Here is a 14,869-nt window from a genome sequence, read left to right as displayed (position 1 = left end):
TCCTTCACTAACACTACCTGTACTAGTATCCTCATCTGTCCTCATCTGTCCGTCACTAACACTGCCTGTACTGGTATACTCATCTGTCCTCATCTGTCCTTCACTAACACTACCTGTACTCATATCCTCATCTGTCCTTCACCAACACTACCTGTACTCATATCCTCATCCGTCCTCATCTGTCCTTCACTAACACTACCTGTACTCGTATCCTCGTCTGTCCTTCACTAACACTACCTGTACTGGTATACTCATCTGTCCTCATCTGTCCGTCACTAACACTACTTGTACTGGTATCCTCATCTGTCCTCATATGTCCTTCACTAACACTACCGGTACTCATATCCTCATCTGTCCTTCACTAACACTACCTGTACTCATATCCTCATCTGTCCTTCACTAACACCACCTGTACTCATATCCTCGTCTGTCCTTCACTAACACTACCTGTACTGGTATACTCATCTGTCCTCATATGTCCGTCACTAACACTACCTGTACTGGTATCCTCATCTGTCCTCATCTGTCCTTCACTAACACTACCGGTACTTATATCCTCATCTGTCCTTCACTAACACTACCTGTACTCATATCCTCATCTGTCCTTCACTACCACTACCTGTACTCATATCCTCATCTGTCCTCATCTGTCCTTCACTAACACTACCTGTACTGGTATCCTCATCTGTCCTCATCTGTCCGTCACTAACACTACCTGTACTGGTATCCTCATCTGTCCTCATCTGTCCTTCACTAACACTACCTGTACTCATATCCTCATCTGTCCTCATCTGTCCTTCGCTAACACTACCTGTACTGGTATCCTCATCTGTCCTCATCTGTCCGTCACTAACACTACCTGTACTGGTATCCTCATCTGTCCTCATCTGTCCTTCACTAACACTACCTGTACTCATATCCTCATCCGTCGTCATCTGTCCTTCACTAACACTACCTGTACCGGTATCCTCATCTGTCCGTCACTAACACTACCTGTACTGGTATCCTCATCTGTCCTCATCTGTCCTTCACTGACACTACCTGTACTCATATCCTCACCTGTCCTCATCTGTCCTTCACTAACTGTACCTGTACTGGTATCCTCATCTGTCCTCATCTGTCCGTCACTAACACTACCTGTACTCATATCCTCGTCCGTCCTTCACTAACACTACCTGTACTCATATCCTCATCTGTCCTTCACTACCACTACCTGTACTCATATCCTCATCTGTCCTCATCTGTCCTTCACTAACACTACCTGTACTGGTATCCTCATCTGTCCTCATCTGTCCGTCACTAACATGACCTGTACTGGTATCCTCATCTGTCCTCATCTGTCCTTCACTAACACTACCTGTACTCATATCCTCATCTGTCCTCATCTGTCTTTCGCTAACACTACCTGTACTGGTATCCTCATCTGTCCTCATCTGTCCGTCACCAACACTACCTGTACTGGTATCCTCATCTGTCCTCATCTGTCCTTCACTAACACTACCTGTACTCATATCCTCATCTGTCCTCATCTGTCCTTCGCTAACACTACCTGTACTGGTATCCTCATCTGTCCTCATCTGTCCGTCACTAACACTACCTGTACTGGTATCCTCATCTGTCCTCATCTGTCCTTCACTAACACTACCTGTACTCATATCCTCATCTGTCCTCATCTGTCCTTCGCTAACACTACCTGTACTGGTATCCTCATCTGTCCTCATCTGTCCGTCACTAACACTACCTGTACTGGTATCCTCATCTTTCCTCATCTGTCCTTCACTAACACTACCTGTACTCATATCCTCATCCGTCGTCATCTGTCCTTCACTAACACTACCTGTACTGGTATCCTCATCTGTCCGTCACTAACACTACCTGTACTGGTATCCTCATCTGTCCTCATCTGTCCTTCACTAACACTACCTGTACTCATATCCTCATCTGTCTTCATCTGTCCTTCACTAACACTACCTGTACTGGTATCCTCATATGTCCGTCACTAACACTACCTGCACTGATATCCTCATCTGTCCTTCACTAACACTACCTGTACTGGTATCCTCATCTGTCCTCATCTGTCCGTCACTAACACTACTTGTTCTGGTATCCTCATCTGTCCTCATCTGTCCTTCACTAACACTACCTGTACTCATATCCTCCTCTGTCCTTCACTGACACTACCTGTACTCATATCCTCATCTGTCCTCATCTGTCCTTCACTAACACTACCTGTACTGGTATCCTCATCTGTCCTCATCTGTCCTTCACTGACACTGCCTGTACTCATATCCTCACCTGTCCTCATCTGTCCTTCACTAACTGTACCTGTACTGGTATCCTCATCTGTCCTCATCTGTCCGTCACTAACACTACCTGTACTGGTATCCTCATCTGTCCGTCACTAACACGACCTGTACTGGTGTCCTCATCTGTCCTCATCTGTCCTTCACTAACACTACCTGTACTCATATCCTCATCTGTCCTCATCTGTCCTTCGCTAACACTACCTGTACTGGTATCCTCATCTGTCCTCATCTGTCCGTCACTAACACTACCTGTACTGGTATCCTCATCTGTCCTCATCTGTCCTTCACTAACATTACCTGTACTCATATCCTCATCTTTCTTCATCTGTCCTTCACTAACACTACCTATACTGGTATCCTCATATGTCCGTCACTAACACTACCTGTACTGATATCCTCATCTGTCCTTCACTAACACTACCTGTACTGGTATCCTCATCTGTCCTCATCTGTCCGTCACTAACACTACCTGTACTGGTATCCTCATCTGTCCTCATCTGTCCGTCGCTAACACTACCTGTACTGGTATCCTCATCTGTCCTCATCTGTCCTTCACTAACACTACCGGTACTCATATCCTCATCTGTCCTTCACTAACACTACCTGTACTCATATCATCATCTATCCTCATCTGTCCTTCATTAACACTACCTGTACTGGTATCCTCATCTGTCCTCATCTCTCCGTCACTAACACTACCTGTACTCATATCGTCATCTGTCCTTCACTAACACTACCTGTAATCATATCCTCATATGTCCTTCACTAACACCACCTGTACTCATATCCTCATCCGTCCTCATCTGTCTTTCACTAAAACTACCTGTACGCATATCCTCGTCTGTCCTTCACTAACACTACCTGTACTGGTATCCTCATCTGTCCTCATCTGTCCGTCACTAACACTACCTGTAGTGATATCCTCATCTGTCCTTCTCTACCACTACCTGTTCTCATATCCTCATCTGTCCGTCACTAACACTACCTGTACTCATATCCTCATCTGTCCTCATCTGTCCTTCACTAACACTACCTGTAATCATATCCTCATCTGTCCTTCACTAACACTACCTGTACTCATATCCTCATCTGTCCGTCACTAACACTGCCTGTACTCATATCATCATCTGTCCTCATCTGTCCTTCACTAACACTACCTGTACTGGTAGCCTCATCTGTCCTCATCTGTCCGTCACTAACACTACCTGTTCTGGTATCCTCATCTGTCCTCATCTGTCCTTCACTAACACTACCTGTACTCATATCCTCATCTGTCCTTCACTGACACTACCTGTACTCATATCCTCATCTGTCCTCATCTGTCCTTCACTAGCACTACCTGTACTGGTATCCTCATCTGTCCTCATCTGTCCTTCACTGACACTACCTGTACTCATATCCTCACCTGTCCTCATCTGTCCTTCACTAACTGTACCTGTACTGGTATCCTCATCTGTCCTCATCTGTCCGTCACTAACACTGCCTGTACTGGTATACTCATCTGTCCTCATCTGTCCTTCACTAACACTACCTGTACTCATATCCTCATCTGTCCTTCACCAACACTACCTGTACTCATATCCTCATCCGTCCTCATCTGTCCTTCACTAACACTACCTGTACTCGTATCCTCGTCTGTCCTCACTAACACTACCTGTACTGGTATACTCATCTGTCCTCATCTGTCCGTCACTAACACTACTTGTACTGGTATCCTCATCTGTCCTCATATGTCCTTCACTAACACTACCGGTACTCATATCCTCATCTGTCCTTCACTAACACTACCTGTACTCATATCCTCATCTGTCCTTCACTACCACTACCTGTACTCATATCCTCATCTGTCCTCATCTGTCCTTCACTAACACTACCTGTACTGGTATGCTCATCTGTCCTCATCTGTCCGTCGCTAACACGACCTGTACTGGTATCCTCATCTGTCCTCATCTGTCCTTCACTAACACTACTCGTACTGATATCCTCATCTGTCCTCATCTGTCCTTCGCTAACACTACCTGTACTGGTATCCTCATCTGTCCTTCACTAACTCTACCTGTACTCATATCCTCATCTGTCCGTCACTAACTCTACCTGTTCTGGTATCCTCATCTGTCCTCATCTGTCCTTCACTAACACTACCTGTACTCATATCCTCATCTGTCCTTCACTGACACTACCTGTACTCATATCCTCATCTGTCCTCATCTGTCCTTCACTAGCACTACCTGTACTGGTATCCTCATCTGTCCTCATCTGTCCTTCACTGACACTACCTGTACTCATATCCTCACCTGTCCTCATCTGTCCTTCACTAACTGTACCTGTGCTGGTATCCTCATCTGTCCTCATCTGTCCGTCACTAACACTACCTGTACTGGTATCCTCATCTGTCCTCATCTGTCCTTCACTAACACTACCTGTACTAGTATCCTCATCTGTCCTCATCTGTCCGTCACTAACACTGCCTGTACTGGTATACTCATCTGTCCTCATCTGTCCTTCACTAACACTACCTGTACTCATATCCTCATCTGTCCTTCACCAACACTACCTGTACTCATATCCTCATCCGTCCTCATCTGTCCTTCACTAACACTACCTGTACTCGTATCCTCGTCTGTCCTTCACTAACACTACCTGTACTGGTATACTCATCTGTCCTCATCTGTCCGTCACTAACACTACTTGTACTGGTATCCTCATCTGTCCTCATATGTCCTTCACTAACACTACCGGTACTCATATCCTCATCTGTCCTTCACTAACACTACCTGTACTCATATCCTCATCTGTCCTTCACTACCACTACCTGTACTCATATCCTCATCTGTCCTCATCTGTCCTTCACTAACACTACCTGTACTGGTATGCTCATCTGTCCTCATCTGTCCGTCGCTAACACGACCTGTACTGGTATCCTCATCTGTCCTCATCTGTCCTTCACTAACACTACTCGTACTGATATCCTCATCTGTCCTTATCTGTCCTTCGCTAACACTACCTGTACTGGTATCCTCATCTGTCCTTCACTAACACTACCTGTAATCATATCCTCATCCGTCCTCATCTGTCCTTCACTAACACTACCTGTACTGGTATCATCATCTGTCCTTCACTAACACTACCTGTAATCATATCCTCATCTGTCCTTCACTAACACCACCTGTACTCATATCCTCATCCGTTCTCATCTGTCTTTCACTAAAACTACCTGTACGCATATCCTCGTCTGTCCTTCACTAACACTACCTGTACTGGTATCCTCATCTGTCCTCATCTGTCCGTCACTAACACTACCTGTAGTGATATCCTCATCTGTCCTTCACTACCACTACCTGTTCTCATATCCTCATCTGTCCGTCACTAACACTACCTGTACTCATATCCTCATCTGTCCTCATCTGTCCTTCACTAACACTACCTGTAATCATATCCTCACCTGTCCTCATCTGTCCTTCACTAACTGTACCTGTACTGGTATCCTCATCTGTCCTCATCTGTCCGTCACTAACACTGCCTGTACTGGTATACTCATCTGTCCTCATCTGTCCTTCACTAACACTACCTGTACTCATATCCTCATCTGTCCTTCACCAACACTACCTGTACTCATATCCTCATCCGTCCTCATCTGTCCTTCACTAACACTACCTGTACTCGTATTCTCGTCTGTCCTCACTAACACTACCTGTACTGGTATACTCATCTGTCCTCATCTGTCCGTCACTAACACTACTTGTACTGGTATCCTCATCTGTCCTCATATGTCCTTCACTAACACTACCGGTACTCATATCCTCATCTGTCCTTCACTAACACTACCTGTACTCATATCCTCATCTGTCCTTCACTATCACTACCTGTACTCATATCCTCATCTGTCCTCATCTGTCCTTCACTAACACTACCTGTACTGGTATGCTCATCTGTCCTCATCTGTCCGTCGCTAACACGACCTGTCCTGGTATCCTCATCTGTCCTCATCTGTCCTTCACTAACACTACTCGTACTGATATCCTCATCTGTCCTCATCTGTCCTTCGCTAACACTACCTGTACTGGTATCCTCATCTGTCCTTCACTAACTCTACCTGTACTCATATCCTCATCTGTCCGTCACTAACACTACCTGTTCTGGTATCCTCATCTGTCCTCATCTGTCCTTCACTAACACTACCTGTACTCATATCCTCATCTGTCCTTCACTGACACTACCTGTACTCATATCCTCATCTGTCCTCATCTGTCCTTCACTAGCACTACCTGTACTGGTATCCTCATCTGTCCTCATCTGTCCTTCACTGACACTACCTGTACTCATATCCTCACCTGTCCTCATCTGTCCTTCACTAACTGTACCTGTGCTGGTATCCTCATCTGTCCTCATCTGTCCGTCACTAACACTACCTGTACTGGTATCCTCATCTGTCCTCATCTGTCCTTCACTAACACTACCTGTACTAGTATCCTCATCTGTCCTCATCTGTCCGTCACTAACACTGCCTGTACTGGTATACTCATCTGTCCTCATCTGTCCTTCACTAACACTACCTGTACTCATATCCTCATCTGTCCTTCACCAACACTACCTGTACTCATATCCTCATCCGTCCTCATCTGTCCTTCACTAACACTACCTGTACTCGTATCCTCGTCTGTCCTTCACTAACACTACCTGTACTGGTATACTCATCTGTCCTCATCTGTCCGTCACTAACACTACTTGTACTGGTATCCTCATCTGTCCTCATATGTCCTTCACTAACACTACCGGTACTCATATCCTCATCTGTCCTTCACTAACACTACCTGTAATCATATCCTCATCCGTCCTCATCTGTCCTTCACTAACACTACCTGTACTGGTATCATCATCTGTCCTTCACTAACACTACCTGTAATCATATCCTCATCTGTCCTTCACTAACACTAACTGTACTCATATCCTCATCTGTCCTTCACTAACACTACCTGTACTCATATCCTCATCTGTCCTTCACTAACACTACCTGTACTCATATCCTCATCCGTCCTCATCTGTCCTTCACTAACACTACCTGTACTGGTATCCTCATCTGTCCTTCACTAACACTACCTGTAATCATATCCTCATCTGTCCTTCACTAACACCACCTGTACTCATATCCTCATCCGTCCTCATCTGTCTTTCACTAAAACTACCTGTACGCACATCCTCGTCTGTCCTTCACTAACACTACCTGTACTGGTATCCTCATCTGTCCTCATCTGTCCGTCACTAACACTACCTGTAGTGATATCCTCATCTGTCCTTCACTACCACTACCTGTTCTCATATCCTCATCTGTCCGTCACTAACACTACCTGTACTCATATCCTCATCTGTCCTCATCTGTCCTTCACTAACACTACCTTTAATCATATCCTCACCTGTCCTCATCTGTCCTTCACTAACTGTACCTGTACTGGTATCCTCATCTGTCCTCATCTGTCCGTCACTAACACTGCCTGTACTGGTATACTCATCTGTCCTCATCTGTCCTTCACTAACACTACCTGTACTCATATCCTCATCTGTCCTTCACCAACACTACCTGTACTCATATCCTCATCCGTCCTCATCTGTCCTTCACTAACACTACCTGTACTCGTATTCTCGTCTGTCCTCACTAACACTACCTGTACTGGTATACTCATCTGTCCTCATCTGTCCGTCACTAACACTACCTGTTCTGGTATCCTCATCTGTCCTCATCTGTCCTTCACTAACACTACCTGTACTCATATCCTCATCTGTCCTTCACTGACACTACCTGTACTCATATCCTCATCTGTCCTCATCTGTCCTTCACTAGCACTACCTGTACTGGTATCCTCATCTGTCCTCATCTGTCCTTCACTGACACTACCTGTACTCATATCCTCACCTGTCCTCATCTGTCCTTCACTAACTGTACCTGTGCTGGTATCCTCATCTGTCCTCATCTGTCCGTCACTAACACTACCTGTACTGGTATCCTCATCTGTCCTCATCTGTCCTTCACTAACACTACCTGTACTAGTATCCTCATCTGTCCTCATCTGTCCGTCACTAACACTGCCTGTACTGGTATACTCATCTGTCCTCATCTGTCCTTCACTAACACTACCTGTACTCATATCCTCATCTGTCCTTCACCAACACTACCTGTACTCATATCCTCATCCGTCCTCATCTGTCCTTCACTAACACTACCTGTACTCGTATCCTCGTCTGTCCTTCACTAACACTACCTGTACTGGTATACTCATCTGTCCTCATCTGTCCGTCACTAACACTACTTGTACTGGTATCCTCATCTGTCCTCATATGTCCTTCACTAACACTACCGGTACTCATATCCTCATCTGTCCTTCACTAACACTACCTGTACTCATATCCTCATCTGTCCTTCACTACCACTACCTGTACTCATATCCTCATCTGTCCTCATCTGTCCTTCACTAACACTACCTGTACTGGTATGCTCATCTGTCCTCATCTGTCCGTCGCTAACACGACCTGTACTGGTATCCTCATCTGTCCTCATCTGTCCTTCACTAACACTACTCGTACTGATATCCTCATCTGTCCTCATCTGTCCTTCGCTAACACTACCTGTACTGGTATCCTCATCTGTCCTTCACTAACACTACCTGTAATCATATCCTCATCCGTCCTCATCTGTCCTTCACTAACACTACCTGTACTGGTATCATCATCTGTCCTTCACTAACACTACCTGTAATCATATCCTCATCTGTCCTTCACTAACACCACCTGTACTCATATCCTCATCCGTCCTCATCTGTCTTTCACTAAAACTACCTGTACGCATATCCTCGTCTGTCCTTCACTAACACTACCTGTACTGGTATCCTCATCTGTCCTCATCTGTCCGTCACTAACACTACCTGTAGTGATATCCTCATCTGTCCTTCACTACCACTACCTGTTCTCATATCCTCATCTGTCCGTCACTAACACTACCTGTACTCATATCCTCATCTGTCCTCATCTGTCCTTCACTAACACTACCTGTAATCATATCCTCACCTGTCCTCATCTGTCCTTCACTAACTGTACCTGTACTGGTATCCTCATCTGTCCACATCTGTCCGTCACTAACACTGCCTGTACTGGTATACTCATCTGTCCTCATCTGTCCTTCACTAACACTACCTGTACTCATATCCTCATCTGTCCTTCACCAACACTACCTGTACTCATATCCTCATCCGTCCTCATCTGTCCTTCACTAACACTACCTGTACTCGTATTCTCGTCTGTCCTCACTAACACTACCTGTACTGGTATACTCATCTGTCCTCATCTGTCCGTCACTAACACTACTTGTACTGGTATCCTCATCTGTCCTCATATGTCCTTCACTAACACTACCGGTACTCATATCCTCATCTGTCCTTCACTAACACTACCTGTACTCATATCCTCATCTGTCCTTCACTACCACTACCTGTACTCATATCCTCATCTGTCCTCATCTGTCCTTCACTAACACTACCTGTACTGGTATGCTCATCTGTCCTCATCTGTCCGTCGCTAACACGACCTGTACTGGTATCCTCATCTGTCCTCATCTGTCCTTCACTAACACTACTCGTACTGATATCCTCATCTGTCCTCATCTGTCCTTCGCTAACACTACCTGTACTGGTATGCTCATCTGTCCTTCACTAACTCTACCTGTACTCATATCCTCATCTGTCCGTCACTAACACTACCTGTTCTGGTATCCTCATCTGTCCTCATCTGTCCTTCACTAACACTACCTGTACTCATATCCTCATCTGTCCTTCACTGACACTACCTGTACTCATATCCTCATCTGTCCTCATCTGTCCTTCACTAGCACTACCTGTACTGGTATCCTCATCTGTCCTCATCTGTCCTTCACTGACACTACCTGTACTCATATCCTCACCTGTCCTCATCTGTCCTTCACTAACTGTACCTGTGCTGGTATCCTCATCTGTCCTCATCTGTCCGTCACTAACACTACCTGTACTGGTATCCTCATCTGTCCTCATCTGTCCTTCACTAACACTACCTGTACTAGTATCCTCATCTGTCCTCATCTGTCCGTCACTAACACTGCCTGTACTGGTATACTCATCTGTCCTCATCTGTCCTTCACTAACACTACCTGTACTCATATCCTCATCTGTCCTTCACCAACACTACCTGTACTCATATCCTCATCCGTCCTCATCTGTCCTTCACTAACACTACCTGTACTCGTATCCTCGTCTGTCCTTCACTAACACTACCTGTACTGGTATACTCATCTGTCCTCATCTGTCCGTCACTAACACTACTTGTACTGGTATCCTCATCTGTCCTCATATGTCCTTCACTAACACTACCGGTACTCATATCCTCATCTGTCCTTCACTAACACTACCTGTAATCATATCCTCATCCGTCCTCATCTGTCCTTCACTAACACTACCTGTACTGGTATCATCATCTGTCCTTCACTAACACTACCTGTAATCATATCCTCATCTGTCCTTCACTAACACTAACTGTACTCATATCCTCATCTGTCCTTCACTAACACTACCTGTACTCATATCCTCATCTGTCCTTCACTAACACTACCTGTACTGGTATCCTCATCTGTCCTTCACTAACACTACCTGTAATCATATCCTCATCTGTCCTTCACTAACACCACCTGTACTCATATCCTCATCCGTCCTCATCTGTCTTTCACTAAAACTACCTGTACGCATATCCTCGTCTGTCCTTCACTAACACTACCTGTACTGGTATCCTCATCTGTCCTCATCTGTCCGTCACTAACACTACCTGTAGTGATATCCTCATCTGTCCTTCACTACCACTACCTGTTCTCATATCCTCATCTGTCCGTCACTAACACTACCTGTACTCATATCCTCATCTGTCCTCATCTGTCCTTCACTAACACTACCTTTAATCATATCCTCACCTGTCCTCATCTGTCCTTCACTAACTGTACCTGTACTGGTATCCTCATCTGTCCTCATCTGTCCGTCACTAACACTGCCTGTACTGGTATACTCATCTGTCCTCATCTGTCCTTCACTAACACTACCTGTACTCATATCCTCATCTGTCCTTCACCAACACTACCTGTACTCATATCCTCATCCGTCCTCATCTGTCCTTCACTAACACTACCTGTACTCGTATTCTCGTCTGTCCTCACTAACACTACCTGTACTGGTATACTCATCTGTCCTCATCTGTCCGTCACTAACACTACTTGTACTGGTATCCTCATCTGTCCTCATATGTCCTTCACTAACACTACCGGTACTCATATCCTCATCTGTCCTTCACTAACACTACCTGTACTCATATCCTCATCTGTCCTTCACTACCACTACCTGTACTCATATCCTCATCTGTCCTCATCTGTCCTTCACTAACACTACCTGTACTGGTATGCTCATCTGTCCTCATCTGTCCGTCGCTAACACGACCTGTACTGGTATCCTCATCTGTCCTCATCTGTCCTTCACTAACACTACTCGTACTGATATCCTCATCTGTCCTCATCTGTCCTTCGCTAACACTACCTGTACTGGTATCCTCATCTGTCCTTCACTAACTCTACCTGTACTCATATCCTCATCTGTCCGTCACTAACACTACCTGTTCTGGTATCCTCATCTGTCCTCATCTCTCCTTCACTAACACTACCTGTACTCATATCCTCATCTGTCCTTCACTGACACTACCTGTACTCATATCCTCATCTGTCCTCATCTGTCCTTCACTAGCACTACCTGAACTGGTATCCTCATCTGTCCTCATCTGTCCTTCACTGACACTACCTGTACTCATATCCTCACCTGTCCTCATCTGTCCTTCACTAACTGTACCTGTGCTGGTATCCTCATCTGTCCTCATCTGTCCGTCACTAACACTACCTGTACTGGTATCCTCATCTGTCCTCATCTGTCCTTCACTAACACTACCTGTACTAGTATCCTCATCTGTCCTCATCTGTCCGTCACTAACACTGCCTGTACTGGTATACTCATCTGTCCTCATCTGTCCTTCACTAACACTACCTGTACTCATATCCTCATCTGTCCTTCACCAACACTACCTGTACTCATATCCTCATCCGTCCTCATCTGTCCTTCACTAACACTACCTGTACTCGTATCCTCGTCTGTCCTTCACTAACACTACCTGTACTGGTATACTCATCTGTCCTCATCTGTCCGTCACTAACACTACTTGTACTGGTATCCTCATCTGTCCTCATATGTCCTTCACTAACACTACCGGTACTCATATCCTCATCTGTCCTTCACTAACACTACCTGTACTCATATCCTCATCTGTCCTTCACTACCACTACCTGTACTCATATCCTCATCTGTCCTCATCTGTCCTTCACTAACACTACCTGTACTGGTATGCTCATCTGTCCTCATCTGTCCGTCGCTAACACGACCTGTACTGGTATCCTCATCTGTCCTCATCTGTCCTTCACTAACACTACTCGTACTGATATCCTCATCTGTCCTCATCTGTCCTTCGCTAACACTACCTGTACTGGTATCCTCATCTGTCCTTCACTAACACTACCTGTAATCATATCCTCATCCGTCCTCATCTGTCCTTCACTAACACTACCTGTACTGGTATCATCATCTGTCCTTCACTAACACTACCTGTAATCATATCCTCATCTGTCCTTCACTAACACCACCTGTACTCATATCCTCATCCGTCCTCATCTGTCTTTCACTAAAACTACCTGTACGCATATCCTCGTCTGTCCTTCACTAACACTACCTGTACTGGTATCCTCATCTGTCCTCATCTGTCCGTCACTAACACTACCTGTAGTGATATCCTCATCTGTCCTTCACTACCACTACCTGTTCTCATATCCTCATCTGTCCGTCACTAACACTACCTGTACTCATATCCTCATCTGTCCTCATCTGTCCTTCACTAACACTACCTGTAATCATATCCTCACCTGTCCTCATCTGTCCTTCACTAACTGTACCTGTACTGGTATCCTCATCTGTCCACATCTGTCCGTCACTAACACTGCCTGTACTGGTATACTCATCTGTCCTCATCTGTCCTTCACTAACACTACCTGTACTCATATCCTCATCTGTCCTTCACCAACACTACCTGTACTCATATCCTCATCCGTCCTCATCTGTCCTTCACTAACACTACCTGTACTCGTATTCTCGTCTGTCCTCACTAACACTACCTGTACTGGTATACTCATCTGTCCTCATCTGTCCGTCACTAACACTACTTGTACTGGTATCCTCATCTGTCCTCATATGTCCTTCACTAACACTACCGGTACTCATATCCTCATCTGTCCTTCACTAACACTACCTGTACTCATATCCTCATCTGTCCTTCACTACCACTACCTGTACTCATATCCTCATCTGTCCTCATCTGTCCTTCACTAACACTACCTGTACTGGTATGCTCATCTGTCCTCATCTGTCCGTCGCTAACACGACCTGTACTGGTATCCTCATCTGTCCTCATCTGTCCTTCACTAACACTACTCGTACTGATATCCTCATCTGTCCTCATCTGTCCTTCGCTAACACTACCTGTACTGGTATGCTCATCTGTCCTTCACTAACTCTACCTGTACTCATATCCTCATCTGTCCGTCACTAACACTACCTGTTCTGGTATCCTCATCTGTCCTCATCTGTCCTTCACTAACACTACCTGTACTCATATCCTCATCTGTCCTTCACTGACACTACCTGTACTCATATCCTCATCTGTCCTCATCTGTCCTTCACTAGCACTACCTGTACTGGTATCCTCATCTGTCCTCATCTGTCCTTCACTGACACTACCTGTACTCATATCCTCACCTGTCCTCATCTGTCCTTCACTAACTGTACCTGTGCTGGTATCCTCATCTGTCCTCATCTGTCCGTCACTAACACTACCTGTACTGGTATCCTCATCTGTCCTCATCTGTCCTTCACTAACACTACCTGTACTAGTATCCTCATCTGTCCTCATCTGTCCGTCACTAACACTGCCTGTACTGGTATACTCATCTGTCCTCATCTGTCCTTCACTAACACTACCTGTACTCATATCCTCATCTGTCCTTCACCAACACTACCTGTACTCATATCCTCATCCGTCCTCATCTGTCCTTCACTAACACTACCTGTACTCGTATCCTCGTCTGTCCTTCACTAACACTACCTGTACTGGTATACTCATCTGTCCTCATCTGTCCGTCACTAACACTACTTGTACTGGTATCCTCATCTGTCCTCATATGTCCTTCACTAACACTACCGGTACTCATATCCTCATCTGTCCTTCACTAACACTACCTGTAATCATATCCTCATCCGTCCTCATCTGTCCTTCACTAACACTACCTGTACTGGTATCATCATCTGTCCTTCACTAACACTACCTGTAATCATATCCTCATCTGTCCTTCACTAACACTAACTGTACTCATATCCTCATCTGTCCTTCACTAACACTACCTGTACTCATATCCTCAT

The sequence above is a fragment of the Lampris incognitus genome, chromosome 20 (genome assembly GCF_029633865.1).
Source record: "Lampris incognitus isolate fLamInc1 chromosome 20, fLamInc1.hap2, whole genome shotgun sequence".
NCBI classification, from domain to species: Eukaryota; Metazoa; Chordata; class Actinopteri; order Lampriformes; family Lampridae; genus Lampris; species Lampris incognitus.
Note: the sequence above shows the minus strand (reverse complement) of the source record.